At 38.5% G+C, this 26,086-nt stretch overlaps 2 long non-coding RNA genes across 3 annotated transcripts in view; one reads left to right on the top strand and one right to left on the bottom strand.

The window, feature by feature from the left end:
• The window catches only part of LOC107306672, a 154,477-nt gene extending 132,487 nt beyond the window's left edge, over positions 1-21,990 (top strand). Inside the window, exons 5-6 of one of the 2 annotated variants that reach the window (XR_004305856.1) lie at positions 17,170-19,861; positions 20,343-21,990. This is a non-coding gene — a long non-coding RNA (uncharacterized LOC107306672). Of the gene's footprint in view, positions 1-17,169; positions 20,170-20,342 lie in introns of those variants that run through there. The other variant, XR_001552233.2, reaches the window with a different exon arrangement.
• On the bottom strand, positions 19,899-25,064 carry LOC116652712. Its single transcript, XR_004305858.1, has 2 exons — positions 22,974-25,064; positions 19,899-22,514 (listed from the first exon to the last, which is right to left on the bottom strand). It is a non-coding gene; the product is annotated as an uncharacterized LOC116652712 (long non-coding RNA).
• Positions 25,065-26,086: the final 1,022 nt, after the last annotated feature.

Here is a 26,086-nt window from a genome sequence, read left to right on the forward strand (position 1 = left end):
ACCATATTTGTTTACTTTGAACAGTCACTTAGTACATATAATGCAATTTATGATGACTCTTTAGTCCCTCATTCAATGGCTACTGTATCGACCTGTATTGCCTGATTCTGGTATGCCTTTAATTATCCATCTCTTCAACTGTTGCTCCTAACTTATGCTCTCAAGCTTATGGAAAGTGAATTTCTGTGTTTCTTTCAAGCTTTTGCAGAGTAAGATTTTGTATTTTGTTCTGTGTTTTCCACCCAATCTGTCACAGCCGTGTCCATGAACGGGAATACTAGGAACTACAATAATGATGATAGTAAACAAGAATGAAAGCTTAGAATTAAGGTACCTGAGAATCCCTAAAAAATAAACATGTAATTTTGTTCACTGAGGACATTTATATAAAATGATATGTGAGACCAAAGGATTAATTACTTGTTTTAAGCCACTCAGAAGCATTAGTAAAGTAAACAGACATGAAAAGTTCCTTATTAATATCAACTTGAGTGCTTCATATTAGTAAATATCTCTTACAAAGAAAGAGGTATTACTCAAGCCACTATTAATGGGAAGGGAAGGGACAGGGAAGGGAAGGGAAGGGAAGGGAAGGGAAGGAAGGGAAGGGAGGAAGGGGAAAAGGGAAGGGAAGGGAGGAAGGGAAGGGAAGGGAAGGGAAGGGAAGGGGAAAGGGAAGGGGAAGGGAAGGGACGGGAGGGAGGGAAAGTGGAAGGGAGGGAAAAGGGAAGGGAAGGAAGGGAACAGGGAAGGAAGGGAAGGGCGGAGAAGGGAAGGGAAGAAAGAGAAAGAGAGAGAGGAAGAGAGAGAGAAGAGAGAAAAGAGCAAGAGAAAAAATAGAGAAGAAAAATAGGGTAGCAAAAGAAAAGAATAAAAAAAAAAAAATAAGAAAAAAGAAAAAGAAAGAAAAGAAAAAGAAAAGAAAAGAAAAGAAAAGCAAAAGAAAAGAAAAGAAAAGAAAGAAAAGAAAAAGAAAAGAAAAGAAAAGAAAAAAAGGAAAGAAAAGAGGAAAGAAGAGGAAAGAAGAGGAAAAAAAAGGAAAGAAAAGGAAAGAAAAGGAAAGAAAAGGAAAGAAAAGAAAAGAAAAGAAAAGGAAAAGAAAAAGAAAAGAAAAAACTTTTGCAAGGAAATATTTTGTTCCAGATCAGGTTGATATCTCTAACTTTGAAGACCAACTACATTAACATTTTGGTTGATGTAGAAAGTTTTTATACGTAACACCATGCTATTAACTAGAACTGGTTGTGCTAACCTATAAAAATCTATTATATTTGTAACAGAACTTCAAGAAAGGTACATTTGTATGAGGAATGAAGAAAATGTTTAGATTCACTGGGAAGCAGGAAAAAAAATGGTTATAGATATATATATAGCATATTTCCCTTTTTAGAAAAACTGCCTTCTCTTTGTTTCCCCTTCTCTCTTGCCCCTTCGTCTCACTTAGTACTTTGGGGCTGCAGCCCAACAGTCTTCCTACTTTGCACTGAGTTACAGAAATAGCCTGAGAACAAATGCTAAAGGAATGTATTTTAAAGCTGGTGATGGTGTCTATCCATAGTGAAGGAGATACAGAATATATAGCTGAGCCTTACCTCGTACAGAAAGATTGTTGTTTCCCAGACACCTGCATACACTGCAGTGTATTCCCATAAGAACTTCCAGGCTCACAAAATGCAACAAAGGAGTTCTGCATGTCAGTGGCACTGAGATTTCACCTGATGTATTAACTCAGAATTATCCTGCCTGTTCCACTATTTGTTTTGTTCCTGTTACCCGTAGATATTTTCACCATGTAGCATTTTCCAGCTTGGTGGTGTCCAGTTCAGTGAAAGCTGCGTAAGTCAAAATCTGCATAACTGAATTAAGAAGGAAATCAAGCACAATTAAAACTCCTGGAAACTTTTTCTTTTTCTGAAGCCTAATGCAAAAGGTTGAACACTTTAATAATATTGTCTGTTTATACTTAACTTTAAAACTACCAATTGTTAAATAAGCCACTTACTGCCATTTGAAAATGATTTTCCACTCCTTCTGAGTTGAGAATTCCCTTTTTATAGCCATCTTGCTGCACACTTTTTCCTGACTGAAAGATTTTACCTTAAGAATTTCCTAAGTTTTGTTCCAGCATCACCTGATATTTGAATATCAAAGAACTTAAAATTGTAGAATAATACAAATGTTAAGGCTTCACAGTCATGGACATAGAAGTTTTCCAGGTTAAGCACTTTATTTGAGGATTTGTAAATGTCGAAACATGTAAAAGGTAATGGGCGATATAATTAGACTGTATCTCAAACTTTTTGTTGGACAGGAGGGGAAATGGTCCATTCAATCTTAATTTTTGTATTCCCAACTTTTGACTATGAAGCTGTCTTATACTGGAAATTTCAAACATGTATCTAGAATGGACCTGTGCGATAAGATCCCCAAATTAAACAATTAAGTAATACATTTTAAAAGCTTTTTTTAGTAAAGGTTTAAGAGTAATGAGGCAACAAGGATTCACCGTATGGCAACATTTCATTATGAAACTCAGTAACACAGCAAAACTATCAGTTTTCCCTTGTTGCCTTCCAAGAAAATGCTGTTACTTTCCAAAAGACATTATGCTCAATTAATCCCTAGTGGCATCGAGGGATGCTAGCTGCATGTTGCTCCACCAGGAGCATCCTGTATATAGCAAAGATGGCAAGCTAATTTGCACAGCTCCCATCCAGCAGGGATTTTGCCATTAGACGGGGTGTAACTGCAAAATCTATATTTACTTCTAACCTTCCCTTCCCTCTACCCCTTGTGTGCTCCTGAGCCGTTTGTTTACATGCAAAATCTGATAACAGTGCCAGCTTTTCCTGCTCCTTAGTCTTTATTCTTCCCCTCCAGATTCGCTTTTTACTTTTTTCCATGTTGCCTTTGCAAAATCTGCCAAGAAGGAAGGGTAATTAGCCCTTGCCGAGCCCCTGCTCCTGAGGCTAGGTTACCAAGCTGCCTAACTTAAAACTGACTCCAGCATCTCCATGCTGCATGCAGTCACTTCTGTCTTCTAACTGCAATATAGTCATAAATTTAGCTCAAGAACACTTCAGAGGGGGAGGCTGTCTTTTCATTACATGCTCAATATCCATTATAATGGAACCTGGCTTCTAGTTCAGGGCCTGAAGGCATATCACAATGCAAATAATAGACAATAATGATAATAAAAAGGAAATTTTCATCACAAGAAACTTGATTAGTCTCCTGCATCCTGGGTAAAAGTGTCTATATTTACATAAAGTTTTATAATTTTTGTTTTGTGTTTTTAAATACAATGCCCTATTTACCCTGATTTTCATGCAGGTATATTTATGTTTCAGGATTCCAGTGAGTTCCCTTAGATGATGTTCAAAATACATCTCTCAAATTACTATATGATCCTAAATATAAGCTTTTGGAATCTCCACAGTACCAGTTTTATCTGGGCAACAAATTATTTGCTAAATGGAAATGGAAATATAATACATCGGTTATTTCTTTTGATATTCTACCAATAGAATACTTTCATTCACATACTACATTGATATAAAGACAATGCAGCGGTGTTTTCATGATGTCTTACAACTCCCAAGGGGTTTCACACTAAAAGAGAGGAGATTTAGATTGGATATATGGATGAAGTCTTTCACAATAAGGGTGGTGAGGCACCTGCACAGGTTGACTAGAGAGATAGTGGATGTTCTTTGAGATATTCAAGGTCAGGCTGGACAGGGCTCTGAGCACCTGATCAAGCAGTAGGTGACCCTGTTATTAAAGTTGAACTAGATGACCTTTAAGGGACCCTTCCAAAACAGTGATTCTGTAATTCTACTCTATGATTCTATGGAAGATATCACCCTGAGAATTAGAGGTTGCATACGCTTCTTGATGGGATTGAATTTAAATTAATATTTGTATGTTACTTTCTTGTTTGAACATTATCCCTACTAAATCTTTTCTTTCCTTTTCTTATTCATACAGACATTGGGAGACCCCGCGAGATAAGCTATCAGCTTGTAGTAAACTTGCAGTTTTGAAGAACAGATGATTCAGTCACTGGGAGTCTGCTCTGCATCAGTAGTATCTGTTCTATAGCAACTGCAGATGGGCAGAAACAGTAGGTTTTTTTTAGTTAATCTGCAGAATCTTTTCCACATGCCACGGTGACCAAAATTAATTATATAGACTTTTATTCCAGTATCTTCTTTATTAGTTTTGTTCAAGTCCCTCTTTGGGTCCTACTATGTAGAAAAGATGACTGATTATAGTAAAAGAAAAAAAAAAAAGAAAAGAAAAGAAAGAAAAGAAAAAGAAAAATCTATAGAAGAGATTATGTGCCAAAATAAAACCTGTCCATACACAAAGATTCAACAGCATAGCAAGAATATGGATATGTACCAATTGAATCACTTTCACAAAAGTGCTGAATTAAACTTTAAGAATAATTTGACAAGATTTGTGATGTAGTGATTTTTTATGTTAAATGACTCTGTGGGAATTGATTTTTCATTCAATAATATTCAGATATGTTGTTGTCACTATTTTCTGTGGACTGTTCACTTGGAATTTCTTAAACTTCATTCTCATGTAGCTTGTTATTCCTGAGGCTACTGCATTTAGACCATTCCCCATTTGCTGTCAACTTTGTGCTGCTTGGTTTTTTGAGGCTGTGGCAGAATGTGGCTGAGTCTGGCAAGAACACAGTGAAAAGTACCATCAAAACACTGAAATATGATATGCACATCCCACTCATATATACATTAATGTATCTACTGTCAATTTAGTGGGAAAATGAGCACGAGTGTTTTGTTTTGTTTTGTTTCCTACCTCATTGCCAAGTAAGTTCTTCAAGGGGCTGATAGCATACCCATTTTTGGGGGATTTTAGTGTTAGGGGCAAGACTTTCATCTCAAGTAGGAGGGCATTTCACCTTCTCTGAGCCTCCCAGCCTTCATTCCCACCACCCTCCTAAAGAAAGCCTTTTTTTCTTCTTCCACCTCTTCTCCTGTGAACTTGCCCATCTGTTTCTATTTACTACCAGATCCTCCCCTCCCACACTTCCCATACAGCCAGTAAACCGCACAGTGCTGTTCTTCTGCCTCTTCCTCCCCCAGGACTTTGCCCATGGAAGCTCTCTCCCTCTTCTTCCTTAGGACTTGCTTCCCCACATAAGGGGGTGGTTTGCCCCAGGCTTGCTGCCTCTAGGGTTTAAGTGGCATCCTGCCTCTGGGCTATGAGAGATTCTCAATCCACTGTGGTGGCCAACCTTGAAGCTCTGCTGACTCCCTGTCATCTCCCTGCCACCCACAAGCTCTTCATCTCAAATCACAGGATGAGGCATACTACAACACACTCCAGGCATCCATGCAGGGGGATTTCATCAGCAGTGGTGCAAAACTGGTATTGCTTCTCTGGAGGGACATCCCACTCTAGGACACGTATACACACACATGCATGCCATGTTTCCAGTCAACAGCTCTACAGTGAGTGTGTTGTTTCTTGCTCCTTCACCTGCCTGTGGACTGGCTTTAATCAGTTCAGAGCAAAGTGCTGTTTTCTTAAATGTTTGTGCAATGCTTAGTACAAAGCCAAGGCCACTCAGAAATAAAAATGCTAGATACAGACTAAAATGGGAGGATTTGAAAATAGAGGAAGGAAACAAAATAGGAGGTGATACAACCCGTATGCATTTCTTTTTCAAATAAATAGCAGAAGTGGATCAGGAACTTGCATCTTTCCTGTCATATCATTACATGAGGTTTAAGGAAATGCTGCCTGAAAGTAAAAGCTGAGCTGTGGAAACTCATGAAAAGAAAATGCTTCCCCTCCCCAGCCTCAGTGTGTAATTAGCCTGTGGCAATAATTGCCCTTGTGTGACACTGAGGCCAAAGTCTCTGTAAAGTGGCTATACAGATAGTACAAAATACTTGCAGTTATCTATATTATAAGAGGGAAAGCAACCCAATGCTTCAGGCTTTAGGTCAGTCTCTGTTAAAGAACAGGAGGAGACCTGATACACCGTTACTTCCAGAGAGACTGAATATTAGACCTGAGAGATCTCTCATCTGATCCTATACCATATTTTCTAAGGTAAAGAAGGGAAAGATCGCCCGACAGAGCATCACAACAGGAAATAAAAATAGGCTTTTTTTTTCTGAGTGTACAATGGATGCTACTAGCTGCAACCAATGCTTCTCAGGTCCTTCTCTTTTTGAAAGCAGAAGGTTGGAGGGTCAAAAGGAAAAGAGTGGTAGGGGAAAAAAGATTCAATAGAATATAAAGAGCATATAAGAATGAGAATGAGAAAGCATAGAACTGGTGTTTAAGTAAACTCTCTTTTATTTATTGTAGTTTAATCTTTCAGCAGGACTCTCCGTGGTGTTTGGTTTATTTTATTTTGTTTTGTTTTGTTTTCTTTTTAATTATTTAAAGATTACATATTTACCTTTGTTTCATAGAAATAGGTTTTTGAGGATCATATTCTTTGACCTGGAAGTTACTTTTATGGTTTATCTAGGTGATCATCTATGTACCACTAAGTCTGATTTTATTCCCAATTCCATTTACAGTAATATTAATTTATTACTACAATTAATCAATCCTGGGAAGGTTTGTTCAGTAATAAGTAACTTGTGAAGATCAGATATTGTGTCCTGCTACAGTCAGAGAACATGTACGTTACAAAGACCACTATTTTTGTGCCAGTTGTAAAAACATAGCATGTGCTTTATAAAAAGGCTATTAAATCGTAATTGAATGGTATCTAATTAATGCATAAAGTAATAGTGGTAGCAAGATATGGATGAACCATTCTAGACAGGCTAGCAAGCTCAACACTTGTTGAAGTTTGCCAAACTCAGTTTGGTTTTACTTTTTCATTTTTTCCTCGTGTCTTTCAGGATTCCCATCCCTCCATCTCTGCCTCTCCCTCTTCGTTCCCCCCATCCCCCTCCCCCCCCAAAAAAAGGAAAAAACAACGTGGTTTAACACAAAATACTAACACAATCTCACTTAAAAACTTGAACTTGTTACAAACTTTACCACTGTCATTGCATAGCGCACATTTGCTGAAGAACAGTTCTGGACCATGTATTGGAGATATTTTTTTCCAATAGTTCTGGACTCTCTTCAGTTCGAGAGAAATTGATGTGTTTCAAAAACTGCACTTTTGAAGTAATGGAGCCTGGAACCAGATTCCATCCCTAGAAATCAGAAGTATAGACTAAATGAATAGTATTCTGCATACTTTTTATCCTGTGTTTTCTGTTGAACTAATGACTCACAGTCATTCCAAGAAACATAGTAGGGAGAGCTAGTGAAACCTTAAAATGCTGAAAATTAAGTCTGGGACAGAGATACCACATGCACACATTAATCTCAAGGAGTTTTTTGAGTGTTTCTCAGTCTTGTCTAGATGGTTATTTTGCAAGGCCTGGTGTTCATGCAAGACAGTAATTGCAGCATAAACAAGTAACGAGTAAATGTATCTTTATAGGGGTTATTCAGCTTTCTATCCTACTGTTTTCTCCTTTATATTAGCCCCTATTCCATGCCCCAGGGCTCCTTACCAGCTCCTCATTAAGGCATGCACCTTCTTGTGGCTCCCTATCAGCCTCCTGCACTGCAGCAATTAACCCATTATAGTACCAAATACATGACTGTTGCAGCATTTATTCAGATTCATAATACTGTCTCATTGCACACCAGGTTTAAAATGAATTTTGAAAGAAATGAGAGATGCAGTCAAATACATCAGTTTTGTTCCAAAAATAGATCATGCCATACTGCCCTGATAACTTTCTTTCATAAATAATGGTGTGTTTTTTAAAGAAAGGAAATACAATAGATCTCACATCAGTGGGCATCCATAAATCATGTTACAGTGAGTTGCAGGGAGGAGGGGTATTATTTAAACCCATGAAAGCAGATATCAGTTGGAAGAACTGTAAGGAACTTACTGAAGAAGGAGTTCAGTAACTCTGAAAACTGACCATAGGTTGTGCTGATAAAAGAAAAGTGTGATGAGGGAAAAATATCTGGCAGCATTATTAGCTGGGCTTTATTTGTTCCACTGAATGCTGTTTTTCTAGGCAAAGCACAGACACACAATGTGCAACCTTGGCCCACCGTGCAAAAAAATTAATTCAATCCACGACAAGCACAAAGAAGGTGTATTTAGATGAGGAAGGGAGTCTAATAAGGGAGATAGAAGTGTTTCACTTATTCACACAAACGTAACGAAGGCTGTGAGAGAACACAACTGTTGTCTATAAATATACAAGGAGGGAGAAGAGCTATTTAAAGGACAATGTTGACAAGAGAGCAAATGGTTATAAGATGGCCATGAATAAACCTAAACAGGAAATTCAGAGGAAGCAGTGGAATGAAACCCCAGAGCAGCCCTCCAACAGAAGTATGGGGGGAAGAAACTTATCTGGTTCCAACATGAAACTTGAGCACTTCATCAAACCAATTATGTGATGTGTGGATGACAGCAAAAGCTGGGGACTGAACCTGATGCAGGAGGTCCTTTTGAAACCTATTTCCTACATTTCCAGGGCAAGTCAATTTAAATCTTCAGCAAGAGATGTCTTAGATGCTGATAACAATAATTAATACTTTATACTCCCATAATATCCTTCCATCAAAAGAACACATAGCATACTGGACATATGGGGGAATTAAATATCTATAGGTCCACCTGTGTTGCTACTGTTATTTTGCAGCTTGGAAACCAGGATACCCTCAGCAGCTTCTTTTGGATCACTTGGAAAAATCTCTAAAAATGAAGAATAGTCCTCACAACTCTCTTAGTTTTAAGAATAAACCTTTAGTTCTGAAAATTGTCGCCATGTTTTCAGGGCTTTTTAATTCCACAAAATGTATGAGTTGTATACAATTGCTTGTGCAAAGCTATAAGCCATATGCTGTTTAGCTTAAAATGTCAATGAGCAAGTCAGCAACAACAAGAAAATGAAGGTGTTTGTGAATGTTGCATTTAAAAACCATTTAGAAAAATGAGAGTGGTCCTTCAAAGATGTATGCATCTTCAAAATCAGAACAATGCTGTATTTCACAGTCATTAAATAATGTGTCACGTAGCTACAAGCAAAAAACATATAGCTTGAAAAATGTTGATTTCATCTTGAGGAGCTGGGCCTGCATGAGTTCTGTGTGTGTTCATTCTCACTTTGACTTGCACTGGGAAAGGTGTCAGGGGTGCAAAGGAATGGAATGCAGTTGGTTCTGCTCCCTGCCCTGAAACCCTTTCCCCCTGAACCCCAGCCATACTTTTTCTCCTCTGTATGCCGGATGCCTGTCTGCACACCAGCAAACGTGACTTTTTTTCTTTGTACCTAAGGCCCTCTACTTTAGCTCCTTTCTTCCATCCCACCCAAGAGAGTGAATAAATCCCTCTAATAAAGCTCCTCTAATTTCACACTGCCATAGGGCTGCTTACACTACGCCAGTTCCTAATAGCAAAGCAATGGTTTGTGTTGGAAGGGACCTTCAAAGACCATCTACCTTCCTTCCATGGTCATTAGAGCAAGCTGATCAAGCCACGTCCAATTTGGTAGCTGATACAGATATTCGTTCAAAGGAAGAGCTGATTTGTGCAGTTCCCGCATACCAATACCCTCCTGCTGTTTTCAGTGTTGTGAAGGGGTGTCTGATATGTTTCCTCAGCAGTGTAGTAATGCCTCTGGACTCTTTTTCTTCAAGTTCCTCCCCCATTCCTCCCTCTGCCAAGACACTTAGAAGCATTGAGAAAAGTGAGCCAGCTCCTGTGCCTGCATAGAGCCATATCCCAAAAGGTCAAGTGCTGCCCAGAAAAATATATACTCAAAGTCAAACGAAACTGCATGTGTCGAAATTGGCTCCAGTGGTGTGTAGACACTGTTAAAAGCAGGTACTCAAAACAAAACTGAGTGCCTGTCCAGGGTAAAATAGCTTTAAGACTGAAGTCTGTATCATTTGGAGAATCCGGGGTGGCAAGCAGTGTAAGGCTGGGGGCAAGGAGTAACAGGAAAGGAACACAAAGGATTTGTCAGTCATTTGAGCCCTCTTCTGAATGAGTCAGAGCCCAGGGACATGTGCATGTGATGGGTAAAGGACAAATCAAATCAACTATTTCCAAAATTGTTGAAAATTTGGTATGCTTTCTTAGTACTGAGAAAGAGAAAACTGTGTGCAGAAATGTAGGTTAGACTGCCCATACCCCTGATTCTCCTGGACCGTAGTTTCTGCAATGGATAGAACACAGAACGCTGTTTTCCCTTGACTGGAGCTCTGGTCCTTGTAATAATGTACAAATAATAAATAAATCACATTGATTTCCATGCACAAAAAGGCCAGATTCTGTCCATAAAAATATATGCTCTGTTCAACTCAGAGGAAATTGCACGTGTGTGGCTGAGCACAGAAGCTGGCTCAAAGCCCACTTCTGACTAAGCCATGCATGTGAGGACAGAATACAGCCCATTGTCTCCTGAGAGCTTTTTAATTTTTATTTCTTTTTCTCTAGGACATGAATCACACATACTGAAAATCAGACCTTTCCTCCAAGATTGTCTCATGGACAGTTTTTTGTAATTTTTGGTTTTAAATCTTATTACCTCCACTGATGAAGCCGGTGAAAGAAAATAAAGTATGTCAACAGCCTCTTCCTATAAACCTGCTCTATTGAAGAAGCATCTGATGCAGATACCTGGAGTGATGCAGAAGATCAAGTGTTTCCCAAATCATTTCAGTGAGTGAGACACTGAATTAACAGTTTCCTATTCCATGAAATTTACACATGCTTTTCTGCAGGGTTTTAACATCATGGTGCTCGTCCTTCCCTATTCCTTGTCTTCTTTCCCCATCTCTGCAAAAGAGCTTTGCAAAAATCCAGACAGCAGAAAAGCACTTTGAAGGCTTGTTTCCCTGCTCTTCTGGAAAAAGTTGGTAGTGGGAGAAGCACGTTTAACTCCAGGTCTTCTGGCTGCTGCTTCTGCACTGGGAAATACTGGCATATCATCTCAGATCAACAGTTTTAGAAAGGTCTGTATTTGTATTATTTGGAGAATCTGCCTTGGTACTCAACAGGGCTCCTAAAATCTAAATCTAAATCTAATCTAAAACAAGAGTCATCTGGAAAGCCTGAAGAGTTACCTAAAGTGACTTGGGACCAAACAGAGTCAGCAGCCAGTTTTCTTTCTAGTCACTGGCTCTATTTTCTTCTCTCAAAACATCACTAACCATCAGTGATGGGTTGGTGTTTGGACTAGATGACCTTAGTGATCTTTTCCAGCTTTAATGATTCCATGATTCTAACTGAAAGTACTCTGTGAAACACAAATTGCTGAGACACTAAAAATTCATCTGCAACCTCTGTTAACAATCCTCATCTGCCCATTCTCTCACATCCAAAACCCAAATATCAGAAGTAAAGATGTTCTCGCTTTGCTTTCAAGTCAACTCAGGGAGTACAGAAGACAATTCTAAAACATGAGAAAATGAGCAGAGATTAAAAAGAAGCTGGCGATGAACTAATAATACAGAACTTGCAGGTATTTTGCCACCATGGAGGGAAGGAAATGTTGAAAGAGCAGTTGTGTGCTTACTATTTTCAACGTCAGCATTCATCTGATAACTATTAGAATGCTGAAACGTGGCCGCATAAGCGGCTAGGAGGTGCACTTCACTGTGAGCTTGTGGGAGGTCTTGTGCTCAAAGATACTGAAGTATTTTGCTTTTAAATACTGTGTGCTTAAAAAAAAAATAAAGGGGGAAAAAAAAGGAGTTACAGAATTTAATGAAATTGGTGATCTGCCGGCTGTTTTCAGTCAGAAATTATACATAAGTAGCATCTTTAATCCTTTTGGTCCTTTTCCCCCCACAGAAGGTTCTGCTGGGCATGTGCATCCATTTCAGAATCTTATCACAGACAACTTAAATCTTTCCAATGTTACCCACATTAGTAATTGCAAAATAATAAACATGACAAAATTTAGATTAATAGGGCATCCTGCACAACTCCTATTGCAGGGAGAGCCCTCTGGAATTCTAAGCATAATAGGTCTGTGTTTATTTCTCAACCGATGGCATAATGTGACTGATTTACAAGAGTTTAACTCAAGTGTTAATCTGACAGTGACGAAGAGCTTCTCAGTGGCAGAATCACTTACACTATCATATTAGTTGCCTCCTCTATTAAAGCAGTGTGGTCGATAATTGGAATGCTTTTATGTCTAGTGGTTCTGACAAGGCTCTCTTTAGGTCACATACGGGCGGTCTAGCTCGCTGCACAGCTGAACAGTGGCAAATGATTTAAACTGAGAAAGTATTGTTCTCCTCGTATTATGGAGCAAGGGCAGTTCAAGGAAAGCAAGGCTCTGCACTGACTACCTGCTGGTGTGTAGTAAAATAAGATGGACATGATACTGGGTCGGGAGCACAATTAAATCTATTTTGCACCAATGTGTTGGTGGACAGATGAGTTTCCACATGGCAGAGCTTTATGATCTTTAAGGTAGACTGAACTAATAGATTGGTGTGGAGCGCACTGAAGTTACTAAGGATGAGAAGGCAAGCAGCAGTACATTTGAACTACAGGTTTCTCATATGCTCCGCGTCATGCTGAGTTTTTATAGCTCCTGGCTTTCAAAAAGCCTGTTTCAAAGAGGTTTGCGCTAGACTGGGCATGCAGTTTTGCTCTGCAGATATTGTCGCTACCGATTTAGTGGAATGCAATTAGGAAGCCTAAATTAAGTGGTAATGGAGAACCAGCTCTTGAAACTGGGGTTTCCACGGCAACCACTGCTTACAATACAGCCTTCAGTTAGTTTTCCCACTTTATCTGCAAAATGCACAATTGAGCTTTAAAACAGCTTTGTGCTGAAAAGCGCACTGTAAACAACTGTTTGCAATGAGAGTTTTACACTGTCTTTAAATACAACAAGCGATCAAATAAAATTTACTTGTCCACACTAATAAAAAAAAAAATCCATGTGCCACAAAACACTGAAGGGTTCAGAAACTTATTATTCATTCTAAAAATATTTATGTAATAGAAAAATTCGAGATCTTGCAGGTTCTCAATTCATCTTTTAAGTCTTATCATTATTCCTCAATTTTAAGTCACAAAATCCCATATCTCTCAGTAGTGAGAAGAACTGAGCGTTTTGTACAAATACTGTATTTATCGCAATAGTAGTGCTATATAGTTATAAAGTGCTTTTTGTCTAATATGAGCTATTAAATGTGCATTTTCATCAGACCTTCTTTTACATCTAGCAATCTTCTATGTTATTTATTTTTCAAATCCCTGTATAATGTATTATTATATCCTTCACAAATGTCCATATTTTTCAGCAAAGTAAAGTAACATTGTTCCATTTCTTAACTGCTTAACATTCTTGATGGCTTTGGGATCATAGCCCAAATTTTACATCTTCTTAGATGTAACCTCAAGTGCTTAAATAAGTGTAAAATAGGGGATACTGAAAAGAATGATGATTGGGTCACTTGTGCAATTTGTATTGGACACCTTTTCCATGATAACCCCATCCAACTAAATCTCTAGGCTGAAATTACCTCTTTGCATCCATTTGTTTCCCTTCTGTTTTACAAACACTGGTCTTGGAATAGTAGTGTCAGGTGACTTGTAAGAGTTGAGACCTCAGTGATTTTCAATTGCTTTCCCCCCATCTCCACCCCCTACCCCCCCACCCCCCTTTTGTATTTATTTGATTTGATCAAGATAAAATCTCAAAGAAAACACTGCAAATTTCATCAAGATAATTTCAGAAGACACACTATACAATTTTGATTTTTGGTTTATCAGCTATCAGTGTTCCTTGGAAGACCATGTTAAAAAAAAAAAAAAAAAGCACACCAGCTAAGAATCGCGTAGCTAGTCAAAATACGCCTAATGTTCCTCTCTGTTGAAGTGCAGCAATCCAAGCACCTTTCAGTGCTTCAAGGTTGCCGCACTCATGACTGTGTATGTGTTTTATGGTAACCATGCTGGCTTAATGCAGAAAGAGAGAAGGAGGGAGGGAAGAGGTGAGAGACCAGACTGGTGGCAGGGGATGGGGTAACTCTAGTTGCCTTCTCTTAGGAGCTACCACTCAGAGGAGTGCATCTCAGCATTTAGTCATGTATAAATCTGGGTTTGCTACAGTCTCTTCAGACTTTGAACACAACAGGCAGGGAAGCTTGCCCTTCATAGTGTGAGTGTGCTTTCAGCCATGGCAAACGGTCTGCATATATTCTGCTGAGCTCAAAACAGCCTTTTGAGAAACAACCAAACCAGATTGAGTATGTAAGGAGTTATTGCAAAGTTCATATCTCCTCTGTTGTGTCCTGCTACTAATGGGATGATGGGGAGGTCATAAAGCACACGGCTGTAGAGACCATACAGGGTGAGCAAATCAAAGAACTCTGCAATAAAAATGATGTGTGTGCCAATAATATTTAATATTCACTTGTGAAAACTGTTGAAGAAACACATCTCTGTCATATATCAGAATGGGCTCTAAAGCTGAATCAACGGATTAATAAAGTTATTTGCAATGATATTGTCCTCGTAAAAGCTTTATTATTTAGGAATTGGAGTTTGAAATTGTAATTTCTTTAATGATTTTTCATCACATAAATTAGCCTGCCTCGCTCCGTCTAGAAGGCACGAGGAGAGGTTGAGCTGGTCCCCTTCCTCATTCTTACACAAAATCTGCTCATTTGGACCAATCCCAAATTTTGAAGAAACAAGTTCCTGGAAGAAGCACAGAATGCCAGCGTGCACAGGACTTTCACAGGGCATCTCGTTTCAACACTGACTGCTTGCATTTTATCAGAGTACGAAAGGACACATTGAAATTATTTTGTTCTGGCACCAGCGCACATTGTGATGTGTATGCCTTCGATTGCACTTGACAAATCTTTGGGGCAAACAAAGTGGTCTAATGTAAGGGAATATCTCAGCATATCCCAAAATGACATTTTTAGACCAAATGTGTTCAATTGATCTGCCTTCCCCAGAGATCACTTTTGAATCCCAGCCAGCGATAAGTCTGGGAGCTGCCTCTCGCAGAAGGCCAGGCAGGTCAGCGGTGCTTCCGCTGGTATTTCCTGCACTGCCGCGTCCCGCACCTCACTGTACAAATAGCTCCACATGGCATCCTGAGAGCGTGCCAGGGAATTTTGTGATCACATGCCAAGCTGAGTTGTCAGGTTCCACTCTACTGCTGCGTGTGTATGTGTGCGCTCATATGTGCGTGTGGCTGGAGCTAACTTCAGACTCAGTAATTACCATAATCCAAACAGGGCCTTTACCATCTTATTTGCATTCAGCCAGCAGTGCTGTTTTTATCAGCACCACTACTGAATTGTTGCAAAGTTTTAATTATCTTAACAACTCTCCTTTTTCATTCATTCCTTTTTTTTTTTTTTTTCTTTGCCTTTCCCCTTGAGTGTTTTGGGATTTCTACAGTTGCCCCCTACAGCAGCAATCAGATTTCTGCAATACAAAGTTTTCTCACTTTCTAGCAGTAATTTAAGGTATCCTACCTCAAGGCTGCTTAGAGTGGGGACAGAGGAGGAGGAAGGTTTTCTTTATTAATTAATGCCTAATACTTTTCTCACTAATAGTAGCTCTGAATACTTCTATTTAAATTCCATTTAAAGCCCCAGTATAACTCTACACATGTGTAGGCTTGCTCAATTGAAAGAAACTATTTCCTATGCAGAAAGCTACACCCTTGCATAAATGTTTGCCAGACTAGAGCTTTAGTTGTCATGTTTTCTATATTTCCATAATCTTTTGATTTAGGATTAGTATAAAATGTATCATGTCACTTATATTTGCTTTCTCTCAAACACTGTGCCTTTTCAGTGTTGAATGCTGTTAGACAAATTCAACCCTGAAATAAGACACCATTTCCTAGAAGTAAGGGTAATTAAATGCTGTAAGAGCTTACCCAGGGAGGAGGTGGACTCACCACTGCTTGGAGTCTTTAAAATGAGATTAGACACCTCTCTGAAAGACAAGATTTAATCCAGCTTCCAGGAAAAGATTCTAGTGTATGTGCACAGGAGGTCAAACCTGACAATATCTCTGAATTCCCTCTCAGTCATGATCTAGAAATCTGGGTTTGCATGTATTTCAGTTCAGACTGAAAGATCAGTTACAACATCTGCGGTATTACAGTAATTTATTATTGTTCTCAAAATTTTTTTCTCAGTTGCGGACAATACGGTTTTGTTAATACATTTTGTATTACATTTTTATAAGTAGTTAAAAATCACAAAGGATAATACACAGCAAAATAAATACCTTACTACGAGGTTATTAAATGGAGCTTATACTCATGAGGAAGACAAACTTTTTACACAGGCAGATAGGGGGAACATAGGACAATGGGAAATGCCTTTAAATTAAAAAAGGAGAGATTTCAGTCAGGTGTTTGGAGGAAATTATTTACTGAGAGGGCCGTGTGGTGCTAGCACAGCCACCCAGAGAAGTTGTGGTGCCTGATCCCTGAAGGCACCCAAGGCCAGGCTGGATGGGGCCCTGGGCAGCCTGAGCTGGTGGGGACAGATCTGCCAATGGCAGGGTGTTGGAAGTGATGATTCTATGAATATTGTGAAAGGAATAGAAGTCTTTAGAGTCTAAATATAAGTATACCGAACAAATGTAAAAATTATTTGTAGTCTCTTGGTTTTTAAGTTGCAATAGACATTTTATAAAAGCACAATTAGTACTTGTCTAACTCTACAGTAATATAATTGCATTTAGTTCTTCCACTTTTTCAAGGTTTCTGCATCAGATTGCATATTATTTGCTTACCAACAGCATGGTAGCTGTCTGTTCAGCAGATAAGTAGACAAATTCATTTTAACAGTCATTAGACATTTGTTTCACACTTTACCTTTGTTTTCCCTTTAAAAGAAAAGAAAAAAATGTATAAAGGTAAGAACCGTTAGGGATTTCTCTTTAAATCCAGCAATCTATGTATGCTACTACGAATCAATGCTCTGTAAGCTGTCTGGTGTTCTGCAATAAATTCTAGCTTTTATAGACTTTTACTAGGCCAGGTAGCTGCTAATGCCATAGAAATTGATTATTTGTGGTGTTCTTATCACTGCTTAAAATATCTAATTGCTTTTTCTCCACAGATTTGGATTTGGCTTGCTTGATGCTGGACGATTAATGAAGGAAGCCCTAACTGGACAAATGTTGGTCTCCTGAGACAATGTGTTGTTGATAACAGGTCTGATTTGAGCAAGTCTAGTCAAATTCAATTTTAATACTATTTAAAGGCACACACAAGGCACTTATCACTGAGTTTGGGCTGAGTTGTTTTTGAAGTCTCTTGTTCTACCAAAGTTTATTCCCTTTAAGTATTAAGAAAGAGTACCAAAACCACATATCATTCTGCTGCAGAAATGCATATTTTGCTTTATATTGTTAAATTTTGCTCAGTGTTTGTCATGTTCTTTCATACTGACTCAGACTCAGGTATGTAACTCATCACTGTATGACTGCTCCTGTGGAGAAATTACTGCACTCTGATTTGTGTGAACCTTAAAAATTAATGAGTTAAAGAAGATATAAGAAAGTATGGCAATCAGTTCTCAGTTTAGTGAGGGTAGTCTTTTTTAAATAATCCTTAGTTAATCCTTAGACTAAAAGTTGTAGGGTTAACCCTTGTGTAGGATTTTTTCAATTAACTGTGACTAGGTCATTAATTTTCATGAAGTATGAATCACTTTCCACTGCACTACCAAGTCAAGATAAGTATCAAACATCAAATCACTGTCTTTAGTGGATCATTGCTTGGAATGTGAAATTCATCTTGCACCTCAGTCCCAGCTCTGCTTGAAGAAGATTAAAGTTCTCCCATCCCACTAGAAAACTGGACCTCCAGCATGTTTCCCTTCTGCATCAAGATGAAGCAGTGATATCTAGAAGTTTTAAAATAAAAGAGGTAATTATAGGAAAAGCTTTTTCTCTCAAAGTGTGGTCAAGCACTGGAATGGCCACCTCCCAAGGAGGTGGTGGAGTCACCTGGCAGTGTTCATGAGGCGTCTGGATGAGGAGCTACAAGAGACGTTTTAGTAGCGTAGTGGTAGTAGTGAATGGACACCTGGACTAGATGATCTTACAGGTCCCTTCCAACCTTGTGATTCTATGAATCTATGACTATGTGATGATTGAGGTGCTGCCCTTAAGTACGTTGAAACTCTCACTTCCTGCCAATCAACCTTGTATGCTACAGGTGTGAAGTCTCACCCAGAAGAGTTTAGAGTACTTTCCTTCTTTGGAGAGCTCTCAATTTCTAAAAAATAGGTAAAACAGCAAAGAGGGACTTGCATCCACACGCCTTACACCCTTTGTAAAAGTCCAGCCTGTCTTTCTTCCTTTGTTTCAAAAAGGGGCTATTTAAAGAGAGACTAACACCCTGGAATTCTCTTCTCAGCATGAAGTTGACAATATTTGATCAAAAGAAATTAATAATCCAGTTCTTATGTTTTGCAGTCATAGAAGTTACGCTCTAAAATGTAACAACCTCAGATATGAGGATGCTATGAGGACACACCAAGTCAGTTCTCTTTCCCACTCCAGGACATACAGCCTTAATATCACTGCCACCTTGCAGGGATGCCCTTTAACCACACCGTCTGAATACTCTCTCTCAAATAAAGACACGCCACAGTTTCAGAAACAATTTAAAGATTTAACATCAGGAGAAAACAAAAAGGGAATTCAAACATCCTTCAAGCCAAGATATATTATTGTTAATACAATTTAATCAGTTTAAAATTAGTATAGATAGTGCAAACAGTCTGATCTTTATAGCTTTGTGCACTTCTAGATCAATGGCTTCTACACATTTTCCAAACATTTCTGTAGAAAGACAAGACTACAGTAGAAACACAAAGCTCTGTGGGATGGTTGCTTCCCAAAGTTGTGTCCTCCTCACACCCCTGCAATGAATCTCCAGCAGAGTTGATTGCTGGGAGTTAGACCCCTGAGGTACACGAGCGCTATCCTTTCTGGATTAAAGTTACCATGTAAAGGACACAGTCAGGAGATCTGTTTCTCAATACTGTGCCTACTTAAGGCTCCTGAAGGTGGGATTAATTATGTGTGATTAATTAAATCATGAGTCATGACCTCCTTTTTTTTCCTGCCACATTACTTATAAACAGGACAATCAGTGAAGTTAAGTGGTATAGGAAGTAGATTTAGAGGCAATAAAAAGAAATGGGTTGCGTTGCATATGGTCAGTCTACAAAATTTGCTGGCACAGATGAAGATCTGACAAATAGAGCTGTTTGGAGCAGTAGCTGCTAATGCTGTTACAATAACTGATGGGACCAGTCCTGTATTACTGGGATTTCTGGGTGCAGTGGGAATGCAGAATTGAGACTTGCTTGGCTAATAAATTAAGAACAAGCGCTCCATGTGCTGGCAAGTCAGACATGAATGCTCTCCATGGACAACATCACTGTACTATTAGCTTGATCTATGACTTGCCATTTCATGGTTTGGTTATTTGTTTATTTCTCTGCCTTTTTAATTCCTCTGGAAAATACAGTATTTGCTCTCACTGTTGACTGAATGACCAGACTTGAGCAAAAGATATAGCATTCTTCTTCTCTGACCTTTATATCAAAATTGATTAACAATAACTCTTTTGCAGAAAAGGACTGAAAATAAGAGGTGGATTTTCATCTTCAATGAACTCTAGTTACCAAAGTGAAAACCAGCTAATTTTGATGGGGCAACTGACCACCTTCTCAGCAATATCTGAGTATACACTCCCTGTTGAAATGGCAAAGTGTTGCTGCATTCATAGATAAGGTGAACAACCACCTCTGGGTCTAGCTGTCTTTTTTTCTTCTCGCCTGTCATTGATTTCTCGGGACTTTTCTCATTATTGGCAGTAGCAGGATGTGCATGTTGGTATTTATGCAGTCAGAAAAGGCATACCTTAGAATTAGAGCCTGTATAATCCTTTCAAGTACTCACAGTCATTATGTTTATGTATTTTAATCTTTGTAAAGTGCGGAGTCCACTCATAATCTAATTGTTTTGTTTATTATCATGTTTGCCATTTTACGAAATAGCTTACTGGAAGGTGCCTACTTTATATTGTTCTCACTTCCTAATAAAAGATCTTATTTAAAAGAATCTTTATTTTCAATTATTCATATTCAATTATACTTTCTTGATGTCATTAAGCCTGAAAAAGATGAAGTGTTATTTTTTCTCTTTATTTATGACAATACAAATTAAACACACCTATGGTGAACTAATTACTATGTTCATGTTCTTTATACAGAGCAAGCCTCTTAGCTGTGAATGTGAAGAGATGAAGCAGGCAAAAATGAAGAAAACTGAAGAGAAGCATGAATAGCTTTGCTGCCACTATAGTTTATGACACTGCATTGGGTCCCAATTAAGGATCAGTGAGTGAATAGGTGTGTAAGACAGAAACATCTTTATTCAACGATGAACAAATGTTTCAGAGGAAATAATTCTTTTTAAAGCATGCAAAATACTTTCTCAAACATCGCCTAATGACAGTACTAGAGTAGGAGCTTAATTTCATCTTCTGATTTCAGACCTTTACATTGGAACAGTACTATGGACAGATCCAAATAATAATGTTCTTCATCTTATCAAGTGCTGCCTCAGTATTAGTACTGGCATTTTTCTGTTAAAGTTACTCACATGAGAGGAATCACTGAGTTACAAAGGATCATCTTCTATTCCTTCCTTCTGTACTTAAACCAGACTTGGATATTTGAATGTTCATGCAAATTTTGGCATCTTTCATAGTTGTGCACTTTGCACTAAAAGCCACTTTGCTAATTGTAGAGGTAAAAGATATCATCACCTTTGTTTAACCATGAAAGTGCTGATTTTCAAATTACTTGAAGTTTTAATTATTGTGATTATAATTCAGTGCTGCTTCTGTGACATTTCACATTCAGAAGTTACTTCAGTGTAAACCGTTTGAGATAACAGGCAGAAATAAATAGCTTTGTCTCTATATTCAAAGTATCTGGATGATATATTGAAAATTGAGAGACCAGGAACATCCTTTGCTGTGGTTTCCTTCCATGGATGTCCACGCTACATTTCCATTCTCCTCTACATTGCAAAGCACAGGCACCACTTCCTTCACAAGCTGGGATACAGAGGCCTTAGTTAAAAGGCATACATTTCTGCCTAATTTGTGGTGCACTTCGTAGAAAATGTGAGGGCACGTCTGAAATAGCTGCTTTGTCTTCCAGTCCTTTGTTTACGCAGGGCAAGGAGATGTCCTTGATCTAGCAGCCAGTAACACAACTTACCTTCCTTCACATCTGGCCCTGGTGGATGAATGTAGACATAAGCTGGATCATTCAATCAGCCATCAACACAAAATGACTTTTCTCAGCATTAAGTTTTGGTATTAATGCCAGATACAGGAGAGGATTGAAAAGTGATTAGAAAAAAAAAATACTAAATGAATTCACACTTCACAGAACTTTCAATTTCTTTCTGAAAAAGAAGAGAACGGAATGGACTAGAAGAGGTAGGAGGAGAAGTGAACACAGTGGAAAAATAGTGGCAAAAATCTAACATTAAATATTTCCTTTAATTGAAGTCAGAGGTATACATTATATTCAACCAAACATCCAAATCTTCCACCACAGGTCAGGACTAAGGCCCAGATGACTTCATTTTTCATTTCATTTATCTCCATAGAAATGAACCAGCCCATTATTCCCAGTTTATTAAATAATGTATTAACACTGCTAATATAGTAGGCAAACAACATTGGTTTGTCTGAACACTGTAATATTTTGCTGTAAACATATAAATACAGTATTCATTTACCCTGTACATGTTCCCAATGTACTTTAAAATAAACCAAGTAATTTCACAGGAGAACTTTGACCAAGCCTAACCTAACACAATTGAAACAATGAGCTCAATACTGGCACAAATCCCATCCATTAAAAAAGTCAGTAGCATTACATTTTCCTCTGAAATTTGAAGGACAATGACAGAAATTCAAGAGATGGGCAATAAGGACCATGTGGTCCCTCCTCTTCAAAGGTTTCATCCAGAGCATATTAAGTTAACGTACACATTTCCTTTTATTTTAATAAGCTTTGCATTACTTAGAAATTACTGAAAATGAATAGCAGAAGAAAAGAATCATTCTGTTTATATAGGTTGGGTTTTATCCATAATAAATTTGCAAAAAAATAGAAACAGTTGAAAACATTAAGAAAGATTTAAATACTATTTTTATGTAGGAATTCAAGATGACCTCATTTCCAGCTCCAGTGTAAGTACATGATGTCATGAACATCCAAAGAATGGTCTCAAGATTTTTACTGAAATTCCTTTTTCTATTATTACGTACTTCATATTTCCTCGTTCTTGCAGGTGTTCTTTCTAAAGACATCTATCTTTTGGCAAGAAATTAGGGATAATGTATGGAATGCACCACCACCTGGAACATCAAAGAAGGATTAAAGATTTTTCTCACAGGAACTGCTAGGTGAAAAGTGCTGGTGGATCAGGAAAATGCTCAGTCACAGCAGAGTACTCAGGAATGATCCAGAGGCCAAACATCACTCTTGTAAACAATCATTTCTACACCAACCTAGATTTTCCATCTCTACTTTAAGCAGATAAATAGATTTTATTCTTACAGTCTATAAGATTAGATCCTAACTCCCTTAGTGTAAGTTTTAGAAGTTGTGAGAGAGAGATGAAAAGACGGTATCACCAAGTGATAACACCACTCTTGGAACAGATAAGCTCACTGATTCTTTTATTTCTCTTAAAATCTTACGTTATAAATACCCACACAAAAATTCACATTGAAATTGGGAGGAACCAGTTCAGAGAAATGAGGGATAAGGATTAGTACACGGCAGTCTATCCATATGGTCATATAACCACTTACCTTTGGGTAGCCAGCTTTCCCAACAGAGTAGTGGATTTATTTTCCAGATGCCACAGGATTTCCATTTCACCAAAAGAGAATGGAGGAAAAGAAAGATGAAGTGATTTGCCTGGGCTAATGGAAGCTTAGAAGGAACCAGATCTCCTTGGCTCTTGTGTAGGGGCTGCCCTTTTCCTGCCTGTGATGTGGAAGAAATATAAACATTATCAAGCACCTGCAAGAGACTTTCACCTGTTTTTGTTCTGAGTGACAGAGCCCAGAGGATGGTGTGTGAGTTTCCCACTGGTGTGCAAGGATGTAGCTGATCCAATGCCTGGCTCCAGCACACCTGCAAGGTCTCATTGATCGTCTGCTCAGGTCTCTGACAACTCAGAAATCTATTATCAGTGTGAGCATGTGCTTATTGATCAGATTACCTGCTCCCACTCCTTGTGTGTATTTAATTGTACCAGTACATACACCACATAAGCATGCACACACATATGCATATATATATTGCCATATCATATATATTAGCATACATGCACAGGGGTGCGTGTGCTAAAGGCATTACATATTTTTTCTGCTTTACAAAACCGTACGCAAATAAAAAGAATGGACCTTCTCTGTGAAACGTGAGCACAGAAACACTCGCAAGTGGCCAAGAGCTGCTAAATAATTAATCAATAGAGCAGTGTGGCAGTTTGAAATGTAAATGTGATGGATGAAGGTGTGATGCTTGTCATCAAGCAGAAAATGATGTGACTGGAATGGATAACCCGCGGTACCTGCTGACTGGCAAAAGCTTGGACACAAAGATAAAGTAAAGCCATCAGAAAGCAGCCCCAGCAACCCCTAATTCTTGACTTTGACCCACAATTCACTTTCATGTCCCTGTCCCAGAAGAGATGTTTAAAAAAATGATGAAGAGAGATCTTGGGGTGGGAAAGGGGAGAAAAAAAACATCTGAAGATATGCTACCTGACAAGGCTGCGGGCTACATTCTTGAGAACACCTTTCTTTTCTTTATGTTCTCCTTCTTCTGTTAAATAAAAATGCAGCTCCTTTTTTCCCTCTCCTTTCTTCCAAAACTCTCCCGAGCCGTTCCTGCAAGTGGTTCTGTGACTCGGAAGCTGACAACAGCCACATGCAAAGGAACAAAGCACGATAGTGACAATTCAGAGTGCAAGCAGGTGAGAAAGATACCTTTTACTTATCAAACTAGGCTGTAAAAAATGCTCTTTTTACTCAGCGAGCTAGAAATAGAGGTGATCTAACAAGGCACCGATCCAAATTCTTTATTTGTGTGGAGTTGTAATGCTAACAGGATTTGTAGGTTGACTAGTAGTCTGTGGCCCCTCCAGTCAAGTAAGGAAGCATTCCTCTGATTTGGAAAAAGGAGAATCCATATAATTACCCTGCATTATATGACAGGAAAATGTATGCTGTGATGACAAAGGCTGACAGAAAATGTCCGTTAAGAACTGGGTTTCCAGGGGCTTCCCACACTACGCTTTGCATTTTCACCATGGTGAGACTCAACATGATGAGTTTCAGCTCATTTCTTTGAAACTGAAGGAAATTAACTTTTGTGAAAAAATTAAGGGTTTTTTGTTTGTTTGATTGACTGATTTTAGAAATGCAAACTTTCAAGTAGGATTTGAAAGTTTGATGTCTCTCTCTCCCTGGAACAGAGAACCCTATTTCTCAGTAAGTACCATTTAGCAAGTTGTCTTTTTAACTTCTTTTGTTATCAAAAGCCCATTCTTTCCAGGAGGTAAAAAATACCACAATTTAACATTAGATTTCCAAACTCTCCTGAAATATACATTAGCAGATAACATCTGCTGAAAGTGAAAGCTGAATATGGGTATGTAACAGTGCATTGGCATGCAAAATAGATGTTTTTTTCATTCTTTAGGCATAAAATATACAGATAAATATTCTCTTATAATCTTCAGTTATTTTTTTAAGACCACTGAACACTTTTACCTGTGAAGTGCTATAAGGAAGCAGCATATCTCCAGAAAGTGAATTGGCCAGTGTTCCCATATTTCTTTGACTGATTATTTTTGTTAGAGTTTTTTGTTTGTTTGTTTGTGGTCTTGGTTTTTGTTTTGGTGGTTTTTTTTTCCATTCGTTTTTTAAAATCATTACACTGCCACTAGATAAAAAGCAACAGCGAAAATGCAAAAAAAAAAATTATACAAAAGTAAAAGTGGCCAACTGAATTGTAAAAGTCAGGAATTAGAGCTTATGCCTAAATTGCATATTTGAAGCCCTCCTTGGCACAGCTCCACAGTATATACTTTGCTATGGGACAGGTTACTGCTGTTGAAGGGATACCCTTCCTGACATCTGCCTACCTGCATGAGATTTATACAGGGGACCACCTCTCTATGTATGTAGGGAATCACCACATACCACAGAAATACTTCCTGGTTAGAATAACAGACCTGTAGGCTGGTAAGTACTCACATTCTACTCATTTTCTGGAGCATTTTTAAATTGTGTTTTCAGATTTATGCTTCGGGGTCTTTCTTCTAGCTCATGCTAAAGGCACTCAGTTCTATATCTTTACAGTTATGGAAGGTACATGAGTTTTAATTTTCCTTCCTTTTGTATCGTTTCAGGAATTCAGTCTCATTGTAAGTATGAATTAGACCCTAGAATCTGAAGTCCAGAAAACAATTTTTGTCTGGCATTAATGAAGCGATATTTATCACTGCATGGACTTCTACATCCCCCATAAACTGCTGCAGGAGTGGCAAAGCTCCATCCCAAGACTATGTTGTCACTAAACTAACTCGTAGAAGTCCACTTCTCTTTATTCAGACCACGTCTCAGCTATACAAGGACTAGCAATATAGAAATGTTAGAACAGGCTCTGAGTGCACAGCAGTCATCCCCGACCTTTGGGCAGGAGATCCACCTACTTTCTCAGGCCAGAGAAAGATGTTCTGGACCCTTTCTTGTGACTCATTTGGATAACTGGTTTGCTAGGTCTGAGATATACCACCACATGAGCCATGCCTGTTACTGTGTAGCTGCCCACACAGAAAGTAGAGGAGACTGCTATAGAAGCACACTGTAGAAGCAGTGGTTCACTGTGCTGGGGATCACATAGATACACT

This window comes from Coturnix japonica, chromosome 1, assembly GCF_001577835.2.
Source record: "Coturnix japonica isolate 7356 chromosome 1, Coturnix japonica 2.1, whole genome shotgun sequence".
NCBI classification, from domain to species: Eukaryota; Metazoa; Chordata; class Aves; order Galliformes; family Phasianidae; genus Coturnix; species Coturnix japonica.